The sequence below is a fragment of the Andrena cerasifolii genome, chromosome 15 (genome assembly GCF_050908995.1).
Source record: "Andrena cerasifolii isolate SP2316 chromosome 15, iyAndCera1_principal, whole genome shotgun sequence".
Lineage (NCBI taxonomy): Eukaryota > Metazoa > Arthropoda > Insecta > Hymenoptera > Andrenidae > Andrena > Andrena cerasifolii.
The window spans coordinates 653,824-666,494 of record NC_135132.1 but is presented as its reverse complement, the minus strand read 5'-3'; the positions used below and the strand labels follow the sequence as shown (position 1 = coordinate 666,494).

Genomic DNA, 12,671 nt, shown 5'->3' with positions numbered 1-12,671 from the left:
ATAGAATTTTGTCAGTTAACAATATTGTTTCTACTGAATTATATACAAATTGTTAACACGAAATGAGGACAATTATACAGCCTGTTGTATGTATGATGAAAGACAAAAAAAGATTATATATTTTTTCCCGCTCAGACATTCTCCTTAGAACACTTAATACTACCATGAAATTCGTGAACGTACTTCTATTTAAAATAACACATAAATTCACGTGAATATGGATTTCATTACTATAATCTTATTAATAATGTTTAGCGGCATTGTAGTTTTAAAATGCTTGATTTATTATATCTTATAAAGACACGGTGACAGAACAGCGTATCGAATTCAAATTTCACATAGGTAAGTAAGCATAAGTAATTCAAAATAATTCTAACGTACATACGCTAGGTCACCAATGGGGAAGATGATGCAAAGCTCGGCGCAGAGGGCGCCACTAGCGCATGTACTGCACTCATCTCTATTGTTACGCTGCCGCTTGAACGTGGCTGGAAATTTGCATGTAATCGATATGTACGCAGCAGCGAGATTTGAAACGGAGGACGAGGAAGAGTTTATTGTCAGGACTCATAAATACGTAGAGCGCGTTGTGTTTCTCGAGGGTTTTTCCGTGCTAGTTTTTGAACGTGACCTTACAATGCTGGTAGCTGATGCTTGAACTCAGAAGGTGTGCGAGAACCTGGGATTGCATTCAATAGCTTTCAAAACTACAGTTACGCCAGGCGAGGATAATAAATAGCTTAACTTTTCCTTCCACATCTGCATGCCAAATTTCATCGAACGGGCAGCGGCTCGTCTCGTAAAACCACTTAAAATTCTGTCTTCGCTTTGGATAATTGTCGGTGTCCTGTAAGGGTAAAAACTCCGGTCGAGAAAGGCCGAGTTATAAATACCTTTTCGGTATGAATGTAATATATGTAGCCTATGTAAACTATGTACTTGGAAAGCGTGCCTCGACCACCAGCCGAGAGCGGAGGGAAGCGCGAAGGAAGGGGCAAAGACGGAGAGATGGCTAGAGGACAACCCACTGATGAAGCTTGAGGGATGTCATCGTTCTGATTAGACAACAAGGATCTATGGGAGGACTAAGAGGATCTCGTCGTCGACGAGCTCGGAGCCATTTCCTTAACGTTACAATCAGTCCATTCCAGTGCGTAAACGATCCGAACAATTTCTGATACGTGTGTGGTAATTTTGTCCCTGGGGCAAATAGACGTAGTTTTACGGATTCATTACAACAAAATTGTCTGCAATATTTTGGAATAGCACCTGCAACTTTTTATAAGAGGTGGACACCAAATAAAGTGTGTTTATCGTGTCATAGAACTCTTACCGCGTGGGGTTCTGGTTCAAAGTAAGTTTAAATTGTTGATGGTTTCATATAAACATGTCATGAATAACGTGAATTTTTATTCCAAATTAGACGATACATAAAATTTGGTGTACCGATGATGTGGAGAGAGAGCCGCTCTGCCATACGACAGATTGTTACTTTTGCCTGAGCAACTCGACTGGTTTTGGTAGAAATACCAAATGGGTTTATGCGGCAGTAGCAAGAGCAAGAGCCAAAACTATTTATAAAATATTCTGAAGCATAAAGTTGGGTTCTTTCGTATGTTTTTTAACAATCAAAATTGTGTTGTTTTATTCAAAACGAAATGTCAGTTTTCACTGTAGCAGTGGCGTCAACGTGAGAACAAAAAAAAAACGTTGCCGGCATGGTCGCTTGCCAAAATATGGGATTTGGATTTATTCACTCAATCGCTAATAACTTTGTCATTTTTCGGTTGATTTACTTTTGGTTGGTGTTATTTTTGTGTAAAAGTATCAGCTTTACGCATATGAAGAGAAACTGGACGTTTTTTTTATCGGTTTCTATTTTTCCATGGCCACAGAACAAGCTCAAAAATTTAATTTTTTTTAACTGTGGAGTATTTTCATCAATATCTTTTGAACCGCTTAACCAATTAAAGATCTCATTATACATATTTGTTCATCATTTCAGTGTGTTTCATTTGGTACCAAAAACGACCAAATCGGACACATTTAGCTCCAGATATGGTTTTTAAAGTGAAAAGAGGTAAACATATTTTAAAATCACAATATCTTAAAAACTGTTCCATAGAAAAAGTTTTAACCTTGATTTTCGAATTCAGCGGGAGAAAATCTGTAAGAAAAATCACCTCTCATCAAATGTACATGCAATCTATTTCATTTTGTAAACTAGTGTAATTTGTCAATTTAAAATTCTGACAATATGAGTATATTTTCATTATATTGCGTCTTAAAATAATTCTAAGATCATTCATCGACACCGATATCTTTCCTCTCACAAGCTTCCACATAATTTGTCAATTTAAAACTCTGCCAATATGAATACACTTTCATTATTTTGCGTTTTTAAATAATTCTTATTCATTGACACCTTAACCTTGCCTGGCCACGCCAAGTATTTGACTTCTAGGCCATGGACATCTAGGCAGATGTCTAGATGTTACATTTTATCTTCACATTATTCCAATGTCCGCGATACGGGTAATGGTATGAACACAGCATTTTTGCTGTGTATATGTAGTTGTGTCATCTTAAGCGCAGTAGAAAAGCACCTTTATGTACTTGCAGCTCATTTTGATTTCACATCTTTTTTTATATTCTAATTATTAGAATAATATTCTAATTTATTTGATTTCATGTACTTGGCGTAATTTTTTTACTTTTTTAAAGTTTTTTTATGGGGATTTTATACTACTAAAAATTTATGTAAGGAAAAACAAAACAAGCATCAAAGTTATTGTTAGGCGTCGGAGGATGCATGGTGGGAGGAGAGGTGGCTGGTCACATGTAAAAAGCAGCAGAGATATTTTATGTGGTATACAAAGAAACAGGGCCCACCCTGTATATGGGTGGGTGCGTGCGTGCGTGCGTGTGTGTGTGTGCGCGCAGTATTGTGTTTCACCATAAATGCTGAAAAATGAGTGAGATTGGGTACTGACATTGTTCTTTTGCGAGAAGTAAATGTAGTCACGACTTGCCGTTACAGTACAAAAATGTTGGATGTGCGCCTTAAATAATATAGAAAGATTTATTATACTTCTGAAAACTTAGTGGAGTGAAGTAATGGAAAAATAATAATTGTTTGGTCAATTTCTAATTTTACACATTTGTAAGCAATATCTTTAACGTCAAAAGTTTGAAAAGAACTTAAATGACATGCTTGTACTTGAAAAATTCCTATTTTAGATGATTTGAATGGTTTCTTATAAAAATTTGTGACAAGCGTAAACCCTGATAACCAGATCAGGCAGCAGGATCTGCCGGCAGCTGCGATGCAGCCTACGTCCGCATTCAGCTACGGTTCTGCCGGCAGGGTCTGCTTGTCAGGGTCTGCCGGCAGATCGACGGCAGATCGACGGCAGGTCCTGCTGCTCGCCTGACACATCCAACAGCGCCATCTGAAGGCCACAATTGCCAAAGAATTTCCTACGCGTGACGTCACATGGACCAACGTGCATCCCTACTCCACATGACCAACAAGCAGATTCTACAGTTTATTAAATAATTAATTCTACTTATTTCAAAAAGTATTTATTCTTTCTTTAATAATATACAGGATCAGTGATTACAATTGTTACAAAATAATATAAGCGCATATAAATCCAAAGAGGGACTTTCAACATTTACATTTACAAATCCACGTCCCGTAACCACTGGTACCTAGTAGGGGCGATATCAGGAAATTTCATTCAGTATTTTCGACTTCTTTTTTGTGTAGAATCACCATGTTCCGCGTTGTGTTAGCGCTGAAAACAAATACAATATTAGCATAAAATTAAACGTAACGTATTGTTATGGGTTGAGAGATGGAAGAGAGTTTTCTTCCAAGCTAAGTTTTTTATTTAACAACACAAATTGGATTCGTACAGAAATGTGACAAAGAGTACACGAGTTAGCTTGTACACGGAGGAATCGACTGACCCTGTTTTCGAGGAGCTCCGTCCTTTTATCCCTTGTTAGAACAAGGGATTTGGCGTAGCCCACGTGACCTGGAAAACTGGGGGGTCCGGCGTCTCCTGGAAAAGGGAGAAAGCACGTGCAGGCCACCTTACACTAACCGGCTGCTGCACATGCCTAACTCCAGGGGTACGCTGGCGTAATTTAGTGGGAGTCGCATGACGACTGTTCGGGTAGGTCGTGAAGTGTCATGTGACGACCGTTTTCGGGTGATTCGGGCAGTGTCACATAACAGCGTCACGACTGTTCGGGTAGGTCGTGAAGTGTCACGTGACGACCGTTTTCGGGTGGTTCGGGCAGTGTCACATAACAGCGTCACGACTGTTCGGGTAGGTCGAGAAGTGTCACGTGACGACCGTTTTCGGGTGGTTCGGGCAGTGTCACATAACAGTATGAATAAACAGAATACATGCGATACTTACTTCAGCTCCATCTCCACACAGTACACAGTCTAGGCGATCATACATGCTCCTGCGAACATTAAAATTTATAAGAAAATATGTCTTAAATTATTATCTACTAAACAAGACGCTGAACATTCGCACTTCGCGCATAACCCTACTTTTCTGTCTTCTAGATAATGCGAATCTCGATGTCCGCGACGTAGATAATTAGAAATTATTCAATTCTATAATTACGTTTGCCTTCTGGATACGACGAGATGCTTTGTCTGGACATTGATGGATGAAATTACTTGGAATATTCTTTGATTTTGCCGGCACTGACTGCCACCGCCAGTGACTGCCACCTCAGACCTCGAAAACTGGAAGTGGCACCCGTTGCCCGTTGTGCTTGAAGACGTACGCTCAAAGAATATTCTAAGTAATCTCATCCATCAATATTCAAACAAATCATCTCGGCGTATCCAGAAGGCAAACGTAATTATGGAATTGAATAATTTCTAATTATCTACGTCGCGGACATCGAGATTCACATTATCTAGAAGACAGAAAAGTAGGGTTATGCGCGAAGTGCGAATGTTCAGCGTCTTGTTTAGTAGATAATAATTTAAGACATATTTTCTTATAAATTTTAATGTTCGCAGGAGCATGTATGATCGCCTAGACTGTGTACTGTGTGGAGATGGAGCTGAAGTAAGTATCGCATGTATTCTGTTTATTCATACGTTACGTTTAATTTTATGCTAATATTGTATTTGTTTTCACCGCTAACACAACGCGGAACATGGTGATTCTACACAAAAAAGAAGTCGAAAATACTGAATGAAATTTCCTGATATCGCCCCTACTAGGTACCAGTGGTTACGGGACGTGGATTTGTAAATGTAAATGTTGAAAGTCCCTCTTTGGATTTATATGCGCTTATATTATTTTGTAACAATTGTAATCACTGATCCTGTATATTATTAAAGAAAGAATAAATACTTTTTGAAATAAGGAGAATTAATTATTTAATAAACTGTAGAATCTGCTTGTTGGTCATGTGGGGTAGGGATGCACGTTGGTCCATGTGACGTCACGCGTAGGAAATTCTTTGGCAATTGTGGCCTTCAGATGGCGCTGTTGGATGTGTCAGGCGAGCAGCAGGACCTGCCGTCGATCTGCCGTCGATCTGCCGGCAGACCCTGACAAGCAGACCCTGCCGGCAGAACCGTAGCTGAATGCGGACGTAGGCTGCATCGCAGCTGCCGGCAGATCCTGCTGCCTGATCTGGTTATCAGGGAAGGAAATACAACATTAGGATGCTTATTATTGCTAACAAAATTGGATTCCTCACTGTGTCGTTTTACTACTTGCTGTAACGGTTTGACATTCTTCCTAACAAACTGTAAAATACTTTGCAAAACATTTTCAAAAGGAAAGCAGCTGCTGAAATTATCAAGTGGCTCATGATTTCTAACATCCTGCGAGATATGTAAAAGATTGTGAATATTTTGCGATACCTTTTCTGAACCATATAACATTTTAAATGTGTGAATAATGTTTTTTAACAATTTTGATGCGTCATCAATACGACCATAATGTCTGGAATTTGATAAAATAACTGAAGCTGCATGTAAAGCCATAAAATTCAAATATCTGTCGTCGCTTATATTCTTTAACAAAACTACTGGACCAGTGTAGAATAAGAATTGTCGATAATCCGTTGCTTTCCATCTGCTTGCATCATCTAGACTTTGGGGCTTTCTGTGAAACTCGACTGGAATACATCTTGCCAGATGTTTCAATGACTGAGATATGCGTGAGTGTTCCTGAGGTGTTACTTTTGTCCACGGTTTCCCACAACACCACATATTGTAAACCAATCAAAAGACACGGTGGTGTCTCGCCAAAGAGGAGATATAATAAGAGGCGTCACTCCGGGCGGAACCTTTGAAGTCCTTACTTGACCTTGGCATTTAAATTGGTTGTCTATTCGAGCGGGATATTCAAATCGACTAAATGTACCTTACCGCAATTTGCTGATTATTGCCGAAGTTTAGCGTGGTTTACCGATCATTGCCGAATGGGCATTTAAATTGGTTTTCTAGTGATTATCCTAGTTTATGTCTGTCCTTGTCGAGTGACGCCTCTTATTATATCTCCTCTTTGGTCTCGCGCCAAGTTCATGCGCAGCGCAAGACGGCCGTGCCCATATTACGCCGAGCAGGTTTTGGAAGAACCCTTCGATTATCGAATCTCAATAATGGTTGATCCGATTAAGTTTTGATTGGTCTTAATGGATAGCTTGGGTTTGATTTACATGAGAAAAGTGTCCTCATTTTGTTTCTACGTGCCTTATGAGCTCAGATATTTTGATGCAAAGTTGCAATTTCCCGAATTTTATGTTAAGAGATTTTCTCCATCGTCAAATGTGGGCAAGAGGAGAACATGGAATGGTGAGGAAATGTCTCTCAGGCACGTCGTTCATTCGATGAAGGTTTCGGCCAATCGCGTAGCAAATTGTTGTCACGTGAGAGCCAGAATGAATCATAACATGTCAAGGTAAGTTTTATATATTTTTGAAATAGGACACTGAATTATTGCTTCAATAAACTAGGTAAGCCGCCAAAATTTGTTAATAGACTTTTTATGTTCAGCTTATAGAAACGAAGCGGACGCACAGACTTGGAAGTTGTCTAGAGAAGGTTTGACAGAGAAGCAGCTTCTTTCGTACAAGTTTCTTGAAATTTGTCAAATAATTTGTCAAAAAACGTAGCATTAAGAATTAAGAAAATTAGAGTCGATTGCTTGCAACGTAGAGCAAGTCACATTAGTGACGAAAGTATGCTGAAAACACATCTCCCTTGATTCTTTTCAATCTTTTGTGAAAGACATTCGTAATACTTTAAAATCTACAGTAGTTGCCACGCTATTCATTAATTTGATTAGTTTCCCATTAATAATATTTTAATTCACCAATAAACATACTAAATTAATTTTATTCCAACACCAATAAATTGTGCGTCAAAAATATTGGATCTCTTCGTCCATGTTCGCTGAATTGCCACTAGCATTTAAATTTCCTGCGACAAGACTTTCTGCCGTACGTTCTCACCTCCTTCGGACACATTTTGTAGTCTCTACACTTACTATAGCAAAGGGCCACTCTATTTCTATATAAGTTCTACATTATGTTGTAACTAAAATGTAGATTTTATATATTTACAGATAATCGAAGCAGAAGATGATACAGTGTGATCTACCAGAGAACAAAATTTATTGTGACATAGTATTATATTAATTAAACGATTTTATTTAGCTTCGATTCTGTTTGCTTCTTGTATGTTTGGTTCACATCTGAAATCTCAAATTTAAACCAATTCCACCAATCCAGTTGTCTTGAAGCTTCACAGGCGTGCGTAGTTTCGATGACAATACAATATATTTAAAAAAGAAATTACCCCCGGGGGGTGTAAAAATTATCCAGTCATCAATAAACACTACAAAATGTGTGAAATCTCCACAAAATTACCTTTTTTAAAAAAAGGTACAAAAAAGTGCGCCAAGTATACGCGCGCGCAGACGAACGAAGAAAAACTGTCGTAAATTTATTAATGTGCTATATTTAGCTTTACAAAATTAATGATATACAAAATTTGCGCCAATTATAACAATGGCTACTTATACAAACAAAAAATGTATTAAATAATATTAAGCAGAAATATTTTTATTTTATACAAATTGTTGAAGTGCTGTTAAGCTGGCGGGTTGTAAGGCCGCCTGACACTTGCTTTTCCTTATTTCAAATTAATGAAATAACGCCGCGTTATGATGACTTACGTTAAGTAAATCTGCACTTTAATTCGGAATCTATAATAATTTATTAAAATAATATTGTGGTTATGGGTTATGGTGAGTGAAGCAAGAAAAATATAGTGTTGACGGTTCGATGGTCTGTGAGTAAGTGATTCGGAACTGTAAAATGGATGTGCTGGTCAGTCAGGAAGCGGAAGTAAAAAGTATGGAGGGTTACCGTCTAACGCTCGCGATTGGTCAAGATATCGTGAGCTTCCCGCACGTTTCGCAGAAAATGTGGGAAAGCGTCTTAGCCGAAACCGTTGGTTTTTCCCAGGAAGGCCAGAACCGCTGGTGACGTTGTTACGATGTAGAGAAGACACTCGTGCTTTCTCAGTAACTTTAGAGTTTGTTGTAGATAGACTTTTATTACGAGAATGAAAACCGTGCTTAAGGTTACGCGTTAACAAGTGTTTAGGTCAGTGGTCCGTACTGGAGTCTCTGGCGTTGGTGGAGCTCCAGGGGTTTTATACCCCTTGAGGGCACGACGCTTTCCTCGGTTTTTGGCGGGAAAGTCTGGCGGGAAAATCAGGCGGGAAGATTTGGCGGGAAGATCCTCTTGGGAGATCTACCGCCAAGATCTATTGCGAAGGTCCGGAGAGATCTAGCGCTAGGATCTATCGGTTAACGAGAAGTTATGCGATGGTCCTTTGTCACGGGTTCGGGATGATCCTTGTCTTTTGGCGCCAGCCTGGCGCATAGCGTAACAACGTCACAGGCTGACTTGCCCAAGCATAAGCGACAAAAATTGCCTGCGCTTCTCGGCGCGTTCGATGGACAGGTATAAACCCTCTGTTCAGTGGGTCTCAACCACCTTCTATCTTGCGACGCAACGCAAATAAATATTTCAATAGCAATAAATATTTTATTCAAAATACTAGGCGCTACGCTCCGAATTGATGTTGCTAAACTGAATAAATATGTATAAATTGCATTAATATTTTTCTTTCTTCCTTGTCTCAGTGGTGTCTTGTCTTATTTTATTATTTAAACCAAGACAACTAACATTTTTCAGTTTCGCAGCGCCAAGTATTTTAAATAAAATATTTATTGCTATTGAAATATTTATTTGTATAAAATAAAAATATTTCTGGTTAATAATATTTAATACATTTTTTGTTTGTATAAATAGCCATTGTTATAATTTGCGGAATTTTTATATATCATTAATTTTGTAAAGCTAAATATAGCACATTACTAAATTTACGACAGCTTTTTTTCGGTCGTCTGCGCGCGCGTATACTTGGCGCACTTTTTTGTACCTTTTTTTAAAAAAGGTAATTTTGTGGAGATTTCACACATTTTGTAGTGTTTATTAATGACTGGATAATTTTTACACCCCTCGGGGGTAATTTCTTTTTTATACTTGACGCACTTTTTTTGTACCTTTTTTTAAAAAAGGTAATTTTGTGGAGATTTAAACTAACCACGCGCGGAAACATGATAATTTCTGCAGTAGAACCCAAAACGTTTAATTCTTCGTGGCGAAACAGGATACTGTGCTAGTTCTCACCGCAAAGTACGGAATGTGCTATTTTTTAATCCCAAATGATGATAATTATATGTTTTGATACGTTTAAATATACGTTTCTAACTGTTTTTAAAAGCGTTCCGGCATGTAACGTGCTGGAAACTGATCTTTTTAAAATCGGGAGTAAATCATTTATTGCTCGATGTGCAATTTTATGTGTTACAGCCCACTCTGCCAATGAAGAAGCTGAATTAGGACTATTCAATTCAGTTGCTATTTCTTCAGAAGTCTGTGAATTTTCGAACGAGGCAAAATTCTGATTTTCTTCTAAATTCGGAGAAAGTTCTATATTACTCTCGGTAATATTGGAAGAAGATTGCGAACTTGTGCGAGGTGAAACATACAAGTATTATCTCCTACAGCACATTTGTTGCAGAAATGTCTCAGTTACGTTGCGATTTAATATTTGTGACATTGCACGGAATGTTGCCGATACGTTACAAGTAAATTGCGATTTTACAGCAATGGTCGCGCAACATTTCTGAGATTTTACAGCAATGGTCACGCAATGTTTCGGGCAGTGGGCCAAAAATAAAAATATCGGTAGTATTTACCGTGTTTGTGAGGAACGCGACGGGGATTTACATTTCACAGTTCAGACTTCTTTACAAATATATTTTATTGCTGTATACAGTTTAACAGTTTGCTTAAACCTTATAGCTCTCGCTTCTAGCTACCCTATCATAAAACGGTCGCGTCATCTTCAGCTACGTAGTCGGCGAGTACCCTTGACCGACCATACGGTGACCAGGCGTAGGGAAAAAACCCAGGCCCGGAATTAGCTTTCCAGGCCCGCGGCTTACAGTTGCAAGTACAATGTAAGATTATATTCTGTTTGTCGACATATGTGATATAAGTAATTAATACAATTATTTAATTAACACTATAGAGTTTAAACAAACTCATAAACTATGTACAGCAACAAAAGATATTTGTAAAAAAGTGTTACACGTTCTAATTACTGCCAAGGTCCCCACTATTGCCGTTTAATTGGTTATAGCTAATAAAAACGAGGAGTGAAAATATGTAAGTCCGTATTCATTGCGGATTGGTTGCCGAAACATTGTTCATACGTTGCGAGCGCAATGTTGCACTCGTACCGTATGAGCAACGTTTCGGCAATGATTCGCATTGAATACGGAATTACACGGAACAATCCTGAAATGCGAACACACAGAATACAGTCTAAGATTCCACAGGCCACCTCCGAGGGAATATATGTGACCGTGGACAGCATCTGACATAAGTAATTAGTACAATTACTTAATTAACACTATAATGATGGGGGAGATAGTACACAAAGGAGGCGTTGCCCGATCCCTCCAGCACGAGTTCCATGTGCCCGAGTTTAAGATACTCGTCCAGAAAATCGGTGTAGTTTTCGCGGAGCCCTGAATCCTTCTGCTGTCGCCTTTCATTGCTCAGCAGCACTCTCAACGCAGCTGGTCTGGACGAGCCCAGAGACCCAGGGCCGTCTGGACGAAACGACAGACACATCACGTATCTCCCGACCTCGTTCCGCTGATGGGAGGTCTGGAAGTGCTCCTTGCACCAGTGTTCCTCAGGGCTCAGTGGCAATGTCTCCTTAACGTCATCCAGCTCCCAAAACCGCTGCAATTGGACCAAGATCGGGTCCTAAGTGCTCGTATGGTACACCCGTCGCGTCGGAGGCACCGCAACTTCAGTATCCTGAGACGCCGGACCAAATAAGACCCAGCCAAAAGGTGTGTGCGTAGCCGCACGGGTGCCTCTGGGTCCCTGGCGCGTCTCTCCAACCAGGACATTGCAAACGTCTGCACCAAGCAAAATATCGACCCGCGACGGCGTGTGGAACTCCGCGTCGGCGAGCTGAAGCCCCGTTATATGGCCCCAGCCGGTCACGGAGGCCAAGCAGGAGGGTATCGGTGGCATCACCTCCCGTGCAACCAACGCATGAAATGGGATTTTAAAAGAAGAGTTAAAATCCGTAGTCAACATCGCTTCCACTTCATATTTAGCCGTTCCGACGTCTCCCTTTTCAAACGAAGCGTTTGAACTACCTATTCGCTAACGAACGACGCATCAGCGCCTGGATATAACACCGCTCGAACCGACACGAATCGACCATTGGGAGCCACAAGACGCACACAAGCCGTTGCTAGAAGGACTAGACGCTTGGCACAAATAGAGTTCACCAAGGCTTTAGAGGAGGATTCTGTTTGAACGTCGTTATTGTTGTCCGTCCTAACCTCGGAAGGTAGGTAAGCGTCGTGCAGTAGAGTGTGATGTTTTGAATCGCACACCAGGCACCGAAACGCTGAAGGGCAAGTCGACACGACGTGTCCAAGGTTCAAACAAGATAAACAAACGCCAACCTTGACTGCCTGAGCCTTGCGATCGCCCGCGCTCATCACCTTGAATTTCGGGCAATAATTCAAATTGTGATTCCCCTGGCACAGCGGACATTGACGTTTTGGGTTGCCCCTTTTAGGTGGGGCATCAGCTTTCACCAGCAACGCGATCCTGGTACGTTCGGACGCCTTCGTCCTCCGCTTTGCGTCACGTTGCTTCGAAAGCGGAGTTGGCTCCTGATTGTGCGAAGCGTAGAGGGCATGGACCCTATTCTCGAAGAAATCCTCGATGTCAGAAAACTTGGGGCTCGTTGTGCGGTCGGTAAGTGTGATTTCCCAGTCGCGTCGGGACGTGGGGTCCAATTTTTCAGCGAAAAGGAAAACGAACCACTCGTCCCATTCCGCGACAAGTCGTTTGAAAGATATGAAGGATACGATGGCCTGACGAAACTCGTCGAGCAGGCGTTTGATGTCTGCAGAGCGTGCCTTAGTCACCGGGGCACAGTTTACTAAACTCCTCATGCGCTCGGCTGAGAGAATCCGTTGATTTTCGTACCTTTT

At 40.4% G+C, this 12,671-nt stretch overlaps 2 long non-coding RNA genes across 2 annotated transcripts in view; both read left to right on the top strand.

The window, feature by feature from the left end:
- The window catches only part of LOC143377254 (uncharacterized), a 134,513-nt gene that overhangs the window by 82,634 nt on the left and 39,208 nt on the right, over window positions 1-12,671 (top strand). The window lies entirely within an intron of this gene.
- Window positions 520-3,156, top strand: LOC143377248 (uncharacterized). Its single transcript, XR_013087261.1, has 2 exons — window positions 520-1,354; window positions 1,424-3,156. It is a non-coding gene; the product is annotated as an uncharacterized LOC143377248 (long non-coding RNA).